This window comes from Myodes glareolus, chromosome 5 (assembly GCF_982192425.1).
Source record: "Myodes glareolus chromosome 5, mMyoGla1.1, whole genome shotgun sequence".
In the NCBI taxonomy this organism is placed as follows: Eukaryota; Metazoa; Chordata; class Mammalia; order Rodentia; family Cricetidae; genus Myodes; species Myodes glareolus.
In genome coordinates this window covers 77,584,608-77,595,991 of record NC_142030.1, presented here as the reverse complement: position 1 = coordinate 77,595,991, position 11,384 = coordinate 77,584,608, and positions in this window count along the sequence as shown.

The following is an 11,384-nucleotide window of genomic DNA, read 5'->3' as shown; positions in this document are numbered from 1 at the left end:
GTAGAAGGCACAAGCTTTCTAAGCATAATATAAACTAAACATTATCATTTATTGCAGCAGTGAACAGAAGCCATTGCTAAGATTTAGGGAGGGAAAGAAGAAGACTATATGGATTTAGGAATTCAAACACTCTCTAATCAGACCTATTTAGAGATTAGCACTTAGCACTGGTGAATAGATTGAATTTAGACTTTGAATTTGAACACATGCAATGAGACATAATCACTAAGTTTAAACTTACTTAAAGAAAAGATTTTCCCGTGCCTTCAATGTATATGCAAATGTATTTTTACAGGTTTTTTATTGTATTTTGGGAATTTTATGTATGAGTGCTCTATTTATATTGTTAACATTCAACTCTAAGCCTCCTGCAACTCCCCTGTTGCTCCAACTCTTCAAATTCATGAATTCATGACCTTTTCTTCTGCATTAAGGTGTGTGTATGTGTGTGTGTGTGTGTGTGTGTTTGTATTCTGTTGAGTCCTATAATATTGCTTACTTATATGTATATGGCTATGTGTTCAGGGACAATCCCTTTGGATTGCATAGCTAATATGAGGATGAATCTCTCTCAGCAAGTATTAATTGCACGTAATTTTTTAAATCTGAGAATGGAACTTATTGAGATACCCTTATTCACTTTGGAATGTTAGCTGATATATATATATATATATATATATATATATATATATATATATATATATGATGATATATATAAATATAGGTGCACACGTTTTGTCCTAAAAACTTTGTGGTTCTTTTTGCTGAGTTTTCTAGAGGTTCACAGCTCTTTGTCACTTAACACTCATATAGGTAACTCAAAGAACCGAAGACCATAGAATCTTACTCTGTGGAATCTTCAAATGAAGCAGTTCTCAAGACATTCTTTCTTTACTTTTCTCTACCTAATTCCAATCTTTATTGCTTGTCTTCATTGTTGATTTGACCTAAAAATAGCTAAACTCTTTCTAACTGATTGTCTTGCAGCATACATCATGTGTCTACTATTATAAGTGAGCTTAGATGAGAGAACATATTATTTAGGACACTAGATCAAATTTTGCTCACTTTTAATCATCAAAGTCTACACATATTGGCCTTTGTGGAAGGACAAAAGGGAAACCTTTTTGTTGGATGAATAGGGATGGGAGGATAGAGAGTAAGATTATGCAAGGTGTTGAGGGAGGGAGAGTAATATGTTAAAAACAGATGGCATGAAATTTTCAAAGAATTAGTAAAATACTGTTAAAAAAAACTAGGGGGAAAATTTTAGAATTTAAGTTCTAGGTAAAATATTTAAAACATGTCATATCAACCAATTAGATCCTTTGATCTATGTATGTACACATACATAGCATATAATATTACAGTTTATTTTCAATTTGAGTAAAAAAAAAAAGCCATACCAAAAACCAACTCGGGTAGGCAACCAATTATTTCTCCTTACAGGTTACCATGCATCATGGAAGTCAAAATAGTAACTCAAAACAGTAACTTGAATGGGAGATCATGGAGGAATGCCAATGACCAACGTACTCCCTATACTAGGTTCAAATACTTCTTTTGTACAGCTAAGGCTCATCCTCCAGGGATGCCACTGCCCACAGTGAGCTGGACCCTTCCTATATTAGTATCACAATACTGCCCCACAGATATGCTCTCAGGCCAATCTGGTGGAGACAACCCCAGCTGATGTTCCATTCTCTGAGTTGACAGTAGTTTGTGGCAAGCTCTAACCAGTATAGTAAAGTGCAGAAGATGGAAATAAAATTCGCATCACTGCTCCATGTGTAAGTTTGTTATAAAGGAAATTACAAGTGAAAAACCTCACTCTAAGCATGTCTAATGATGTCACATAAAACCCTGTATAAAATGGGGGATTATTTAAAGGACACAAGAGGCAACAGTTAAGACTATATTATCACATGGTGATGTAAAAGAAATTCTAAATGTTTTTCTGAGACAAAATCAGAAATGAAATACATAAAGATGAAATTAGAAATAAGAATGTGGGTCAAAGGCTAGTCTCAGTATTAGTCAGAAAGGAAATTAGTATTTGCTGCAAAAAATTTGAATATTTTATTCAAGCCTTGACAATTGTGGTTCATTACCACACAAACTTTTTATCCACACTCATATTAAATGTTTCACTGTATGTTTCTATGTGTAGTAATGTATTATGGTAGTTTTGTTTCATGTAAATAATTCAAATTATGTAGACCCAATAGAATTGGATTTTCTATTAATTTATATTACTTAATTTACATCTTTACTCTCAACTCAAACAAAAGAAATGCCATACTTATTTTTTAAGAGTAACATAAGGAATACTGCTGATTTTTATGCTTAGGTGATATGTTTCACATTAAAATCATTATTATAATAAACATAAGAGCATCCAATTCATGAAAGATTCTCCAATTTTGGTCAATAAACAATAAATTGTTAAAATCTCAGTTTATTATAGATTTATTTGTAAAATAAACAATAATAGCATCAATTAACATTATATATAGCCTTTATGTATATTATATTCATAGCTATCTTTTTAAAATCCAATATAATTACCTCAAAAAATTCCAAGCTGAATAGAAGAGTTATTTTCCTTATTTGAGGCCATCCAATCTTGTCTGTAGTAGGAGGGTTACCTTGGAGACTTCAACATTCTCTTATCCAGTAGGTTCTTCTCATCACTAGGTAACCATTCTTTATGATGATTAGAATATTGTAGAGTGTATTCTGAATTTCTCTTAACTGCAAGTCTGTGATGATGTTGTAAGTTTTCACAAACTGTAGAAATGAGATTTAGGCAATCAAGTCATCTGAGGCATGTCCTTGATGCAAATATCAGGCCATTGACTGACTGACTAATCCCCCCCTCTCATTTTCCTATTTACTTGTTTTTTTTTTTTTGTATTTTTGCTACATGGAATGAACAGCTATTTCCCAGCATACATTACCTATCATGGTATAGTTCTTAGCCACCAGTGCTTGAAACAATGAAGTCAAAAGACCATGAACTTGCCTTCTGAATTTATGAGTTCTAATCAACATTTCACTTCTTTAAAACTGTTTATTTTGATAGTTTACACAGCAACAGAAAGATAATTATCATATTGTATCTAGAGTTACAATGTCATTGTAGGGATTAATTTGTATAATTGTTGTCTCTGTCACCTTCCCTAGGTTAATTAAGGATTATCATGTTTTAGAATTTTCCTATATTAAATCGAGAAAATGATGTCTACCACCATAATATTTTATATAAATTAATTAATCTATAAAAATATTGGGATGCAGCCAATAGAAGTGAATAATTAAAATGATTGAATACTAAAATCATAATTATTTAAAAATTTATTTTAAATATTATTTGAATTTCTTTACATCTGTTCTTAATATTACCATCACTGTTTTCCCTCATGCTTTATCATAATTTTCAAACTTAGATATGAGTGACATAAATATTATTGTTAACACCAATACATTGTCAAGATTATCAGTCCTTTATATTTTTCCATTTTTTATACTCCTCTCATCTTCACTTCCCCTCCCTTTATTTTTTCTTTAAGTTTTACAAATTTTTTATATAATCCACATTTTTTGAATTTGATTAAACAAGACAGCACTTTTGTTTATTCTTGTTTCTTAAATGGTATTGAATAAACTATTCCCAATCTGGCAGAAAAATAAATGTCATCTGAGTTGCTCATTTTCTAGAAAATAAGTGTAGGAAGCTGATGATAAGAAGATGAGGGGAAGTTCAACAGCCTTATTATTTTTATGAAGATGGCTAATGTTTCACTTAGGACTGTGAAGACAGAATCTTGAAGTTTCCAGTAACTGAGAACAACTTCACTGTTATCAAAAAATATGACTTTTAGAAATTTTAGGGGATCTAACAAGATGGCTCAGGAAGTAAAGGTACTGGCAGTTATCTGAATGTCCAGTGTTTTCTCTCAAGAATCCATATTGGTGCACATATACTCATAATGAGGATGATGTGCCAAAAAGCATCACAACATAAATATCTCATGAAAAATTTTAATAAAATAAAACATTACTTTAAAAACAATATTAACTGTAACCAAAATTGCCACAGCCTAAGTTGTTGTGAGAAACTAACATAAAACGAAATTAATAAAGTTCTCTTTTTGAGACACAGTATTCAATACAACTAGTAAATAATAAGCCTAAGAACATTAACCACTTTTTTCTTACTAAGTATCTATTTCTACATATGCTTTTCTCATTCCATCTTTACGTGCTTAACTACAGATCTGTGGCTGTTATCATCTCATCAATAAAGACATCATGACTACTTTTCAATGGGGTAAATTAAGAAAGATTATATTTAATTCATTGTATAACTCAATTTTCCCTTTCTTACAGATTCATCTTATGAAAAGTTACAGGAACTAATAATTGCTAGTTGCTAATAGATATTTTATTTCTTATTTCCTACACAAATATCTTAGAATGTGATAGCTGCTTTCTCATAAAATTTATATGTTCTTGCTTTTTTTATACATTCTAAATAAACATGATATTCATTATTCTCACAATCAATATTTGTTTCAGTATTCTAATGAGAGTGTTTGTGTTCCTAGAAATTTCTACTCTTGATTTCATGCTTGCATTTGCTGGAAATTTGCGTGTGTAATTTAAGACAACTCCTGGTTTTGAGGATATTTTCAAATAAGTGAATATTTCTATGCTTGTTTAATGTGGAAGGAAATCATGTATTTCTTGTTCAAGGGATTCTTTATTAATTAATTTGAAATTTTTATTTTGATGGTATTTCAAGCATGAGTACCATATTTGCATCATACACTCCAGTTATCCCTCCAACACCTTCTGTGTTTATTTATGACTGTTTTATTATGACTGTAACCCATCAGGGAGTTCCTTCCTTGAGAAGACTGACTCTTCTTTTCTCTGCCACCATTGACTTCCCGAAGCTATTAATCCAGTGAAGAACTTCTAAAATTTTCATATCTATGTTAGCATGTTGACTTTTGTTGTCATTACTCAGGTCTTGTTTAAGCAAGAACTTGCTGAAATTTCATGGTACAGTATCTCAGTCTTGTCTTGAAGACTCTATTAGCAATATTCCTTAGTCATTTGGCTCTTGCAATCTTTCTACTTCATTTTCCACAATGATCCCTTTTTGTGGTTGCACTATTTGTGGTGGGGACTGTGTACTTCATACCCACTCATTCTTTATATTTTGATCAGAGTTGTATATATCTGCAGTAACCTCCGTCTGTTGCAAAAAAAAAAAAAACTTCTCTGGTAAAGAGTGAGATATACAGTTATCTGTGGGTATGATGTTAGAATATTTAAAATACAGTTAGAAACTCTATTGATTTAGGAAAAGTGTTCAGCGATAGCATATACTCTTTCTCACATATCCATATCTCTTGATATTTCTTTCATGTTGTTTCTTCCTTTCTACTTTCTTTTCTCTATGCCCTCTTCATCTTTTCTCCTTTTGCTTCTACTGTCCCCATCCTTCACTGTGTAACAGACTCTGGAATCTCTGTTCCATTCTTCAAGAACGTTGAATATTATAGAAAAGGAGATGTTACCAGTAACTTCATCTCTATGTGATTTTTTTCTCTGAATACTCTCTTCGTAGACATTTCAGCCTAACTAGCTCCTTGACGTTTTAAAACAGATTAATATTACTTTTCATAGATTGATTCTCATTGTTCTCATCAGAAATGCTGGACTGTATTATGTAGTCTGTTCTTTCTGAGAGAAATTGTCAGTACATTCATTATCTTAATAAGTTTAGGACAAAATAATTCATGTAGGTAACGGTTTAGAAATTGTCAATGTTAAGTAACGGGATTTTTAGAGGTTTCTTTTATACAATTCTCTATGATTACTTTTTGATAAAATTGGCACTTTATTAATATTTATAAAGCATCTTATCACAAAGGAAAATGTTTAATTGATTGTTTCTCATAGAGTAAGCTTTCTTTAATGATTTTGGTACCCAGAATGTGCCTCTAAAATAAAATTATTGCTGGCCTCAGACAGAAGTTTCCACATAAAACTCCAGCTTACTGCTTTCAAAATCTTTGGTTTATTTAGCTTTGTTCCACATAGCATACAACAATGTTCTACATCCCAGAGAATATTAACTCCTTTTGATTCCCGAATCTCAGGTGCACTTGCTTTTCCACTGCTTCTTAGTTTCTCTGAGTTGACAAGCCTCTGGTTTGCAGATATTCAGGTTCCTTCCAGCAGCTCTTTGCTGCCTCTGCCTCCAGCTGCTAAAGCTTTTGTCTCCATCACTCTTTATCATGCATTCAACATTGTAATACAACACAAATTTCATTGTTGTGGAGTGGGAGAATAACTTAACATTTTGGTTCAATTAAATTACCTGGAAATAAACTAAATGCAGTGGAAGAAAGGTTCAGTATGTTTCTTAGTTATTATGCTTATTAAGCAACTCTCAAAAGCACACTCAGAGGTTTTGATGTTTGTAGCACTTCTCACACTGGTAATGAGAAGAGTTATTTTTTTTCAAATCTGAATAGTCAGTTGGATATACTCCGTCTTTTTCATAAATACTGCATTTCCAAAGTAAATCTCACATGTATTTATGTAAAAATAACTCAAAACTCACTTGTATAGGGTAAGTCAGAAAATTAGATGACTTAGGGTATTTCATTGAATAGATAAATTAGTAAATATGAAAAATAACATATCAGTGTAACGTATTGCATTCTCTAAAGCATTGCAACCATGGTAAAAAAAAAAACCTCACAGGGTTTTTAGTTATTAAACTTATCAGTTGCAAAATAATTCCGTTATTACTGAAATACTGACACACATGTAAGCTCTCAAACAAGTTGTAAATAACTACACAAATAAACTGAACTTCTGATTATACAATGTTATTATCCTATATTGCATATTATATTCTACCTAAAGGGTCATTTTAAAAATACTGTAATTTTAACAGGGTTTATTTTTTTTTTCTTAGTACTCTGGGACTCTCTTGACACTATTTTGCAGCATGCCTACTATGTATAAACATGTATTTCTTTGTCTTATGGAGACCATGCATATTTATTTTAAATAATACTTGACAATGTTACTTTAAAACTATCTCTTGCTTTTCAATGTCAAAATCAAGATATCACCTTATTTTATGCAGACTACAAACTAATAATATTGGTTTATACCATTCTTTTTCTTTTAAAACTGTCGCCCGCATTAATAGCAATGTAAAACCTTATCTTATACAAACTACATGCATTATTATATTAAATTATCCAATACCTTCTTTTTATTTCAAAGTATTTCTGATTGAAGACAAGTATAACAGTTTCTCTTTGATTCAACGTATGAGAAATACACTTCACTAAAAGCTGCTGTCTGCCTCGTGAACAGAAAGACAAAGTTCAGAACATGGAATATTTATGAAAAAGCTTTGTAATGATAAGTGATGCATTGTTTCTTTATAGAAGGCTCTGTGTGCATCCATTACTTTAAAGTCCTACATAGACTGTAAATTCAGGAAGAATAACAGAGAGAAAAGAGACCCCACAGTGCTTCAACCATCCCTGCACGTTAATTGTATGCTCTAAATGACATATTGGGAATCTTAGGATGTATCTTAGCCACAAAGGCAAAAGATGATGATTGGAACAATAAGATGCAAGATGAGAAAGTGCTGATACCCTGTGAAGTAAAGTGACAAGAACATTGTGATTGACTGTGTGCAAGTCCACTGTCAAATTGAGCAGAATCAAGACTGACAGAAAACGATGAGGTTGGCAATCAGTAAGTCACATTTTGTTACATGCATAAGGATCAGAATATATTTCATGAAACAAATAGTAAAAGAAAAAATAAAGACTATGGTGGCTTAGGAGAAAAAGTATTGCAATGAAGATTCAGGAGGTGAGTTTACCATGTTTTGAAGCAAATGATAAAAGCACAATGTGAATGCAATGACATCAAATTCTGTGGTTACAAAAAGGTACAAGGTAATACCTCTAGATAATATAAGAAAATGAAAACAAACCATAACCTACAGCTCAAGTCTTTGAGTAACCAAATACAACCCCTTTTCACCTTCTTTTCTTTTGTTTTCTTTTTGTTCATTTTTATTTTCATGACAGAGAGTTAGTTTTGTGATGACCACTAGCTTCATCCAACATTACTGTATGGCAAAAGATGACTTTGAACCTAAAGCCCTGCTTCTTAGATTTCTCTGAGCACTTCCCCATGAAATCTGGAGAGTTCATAAATTTGAATAATACATAAACTATCATATAGTCAAGAATAGAAAAAAAGAAAACAAATATGAAAATAGATGAATGTCATTAAGACATCTACTATAAAAGAACTTAGAGAATGTATATAGAGTTATTATGAGACCCTTGCAGGAACAAAAAGAAAATTCAATGATACACAGCATATGATATTCAAAACATTTTCAAAGGTTACTGCTAGTAAAGAACAAGAACAAGACAGTTGGTACTAAGATGGTATTATCCTTTGCTTAATAAAATTACAAGCCAACATTTTGTTAAAAACTACACATAAAAGATTGCATAGATTTTAGCAAACCAATTTTATCAATGCAAGAAAAAGATGATATTCCATCATGATTTTTCTAGAGATAGATGTAGAAGTTGTTCAATAGTTAAAAACCAACCAATGTTCCAATGTGGGTCCTTGTCTCTATCTCCATCCTTCGCCAGATGGATGACAGAGACCCACATTGGTACACTGGACTTAACTCCCTAGGTCCAAATGAGAAGCAGAAGGAAAGAGAACATGAGCAAAGAAGGCAAGACCAGAGGGAACCTTCATCCGACGATGGATGGCGATACAGACGGAGACCCACATTGGAGCACCAGACTGAGCCCCCCAAGGTCCAAATGAGGAGCAGAAGGAGGAAGAACATGAAAAAGGAAATCAGGACCGCGAGGGGTGCGATCACCCACTGATACAAGGGGACTGATCTAATGAGAGTTCACCAAGGCCAGTTGGACTGGGACTGAAAGAGCACGTGATCCAACCAGATTCTCTGAATGTGGCTGGCCCGAAGTCTTTCTGAAAAGCCATTGACAATGACACTGGGACTTGTTTCCTCTGCATATACTGGATTTTTTGGGATCCAGTCTGTTTGGATACTCACCTTCCTGGACCTGGAGGGAGGGGGGAGGAACTTGAACTACCCACAGGGCAGGAAACCCTGACTGCTCTTAGGGATGGAGAGGGAGGAGGAGAGGGAGTGGGGGGAGTGGGAGGGTTTTGGGAGGGGGGCGGAAATGGAAACTTTTATAATTTAATAAACTTAAAAAAAAACCAACCAATGGAATCAACTTGTAAAGAGAACATAAGAGGGCAGGACTCTGGTTCAGCAGCCAGATATTTGTATATTGTGATGTTCAAGGGTCTTATTTTAAAGCTCAGAATAGCAAAAAAAAAGGGGGGCAGGAGATATATGTTTGAATATAAGTGTAGAGGCAGAAAAGCATTTGGTCCAATGCAGCATCATATAAAATATTCTTATCTCTAACAACAGACTTTTTATTTTGGTGATTATGATTATAAAACATCTTGAACTGACAGCAAATAATTTTTCGCACTAAGACTGATAAGTCATATATGATTGATAAAAGCATTGCAATATAACATAGATACTATTACAGTCAGATAAGAATAATAAAAAGAAATGTAAATAAAAGCAGGAAGTAAAACTCAATCAAAGATGGCCTGGGTATATAGAAAATGATCATAACTTTGTAAAATTATATAAAAATTATACTGAATTTAGTAAGGTCACAGGATAGAACAGTAATGCATTAAAATCCATTTAAATTAAATTACATACAATATATTTTATATAATGTATATTATATGTATGTTTAAATTTATAATTGGTAATTATATATAATTATATACACTTACATATAACATAATTATCTATAATTTAAATTGATATTAATGTGGAGACTGTATTCTGTGATCTTACTAAATTCATATATACTTATATATATTTGATAAATTCATATATATTAACTTCCATAAAATAAATTCTAAGTGTATTTTAAGCAAACTATTAAAGGCAGAGAAGAAAAGGAACTCATTAAGGAAGAAACATTTCATGAACAACTGGAACTTATAAATACAAGACAGACTATTAAATAGGAGAGTATAAAGTAGATGTTTGAAGGGGAAAGATAAAGGTTGGATGGACATTTATTATATTGTGAAGATGGAAAAATTCAGGCCCATTAACTCCTTGTCTGATAGAGTGGAGACTGACAATCATAATTGTACCTCCTAACTGAAGAGGTGGTTGTCTGGCTTTTTTGAAATTAAGATAACTCAATGTCATCCTGGGGAGTGGTCAGGATATGCAAATGTCTTTCTGCTCCTTCTATTGTAACTATGAAGTCACCTGGGGAAGGGTAGTTTCCAACATATGTGCCTTAGAGCTCCTTAGCTACCTAGACCGCAAAATGCTAATGATTTGATGTCTCAGAGTTGACTGTGTGAGTTATCCTTTGTAAAAAGTTAATGAAGTCTTTACTTACCCTCTCCCCCCCCACACACACGTTTTACATAGGGTATAAAAGATTTGGAAAGAAAATCCGGCCACATTCAGAGAATCTGGTTGGATCACATGCTCGTTCAGTCACGGTCCATCTGGCCTTGGTAAACTCTCATTAGATCCGACCCCTTGTATCAGTGGGTGATAGTATCCCTCGCAGTCCTTCGTCATTTTCTTCCTCCTTTTGCTCCTCGTTTGGATCTTGGGGCGCTCAGTTCAGTGCTCCAACGCGGGCCTCCATCTGTATCGTCATCCAACGCCAGATGAGGGATCTATGGTGATAAGCAAAATATTCATCAGTATGGTCACGGGCCAAGGCCGGTTCAGGCACCCCCTCCTCTGTCCAGAGAACAATCTGGGCCTGCAGTCTTTCCGAGAAGCCATTGACAATGACACTGGGACTGGTTTCCTCTGCATATACTGGATTTTTGGGATCCAGTCTGTTTGGATGCTCACCTTCCTGGACCTGGAGTGAGGGGGGAGGAACTTGGACTTCCCACAGGGCAGGAGACCCTGACTTCCCTAGGGGACAAAGAGGGAGGAGGAGAGGGAGGGGGGGAGTGGGAGGGTGTTGGGAGGAGGGGCGTAAATGGAAACTTTTTATAATTTAATAAAATTACAAAAAAAAAAAGAACTAAAAAAAAAAAAAAAGATTTGGAAAGATAAAAGCAGGTGAATTTCAGGATTTCGTTACTAGAATGCCCTCTTCATACTTTTTATGTTTTCTGTCTTGTTTTAGTTATGTGTCTTCATATTCTTTACTTAATTTTTTTTTTTGATTCCCATGCCC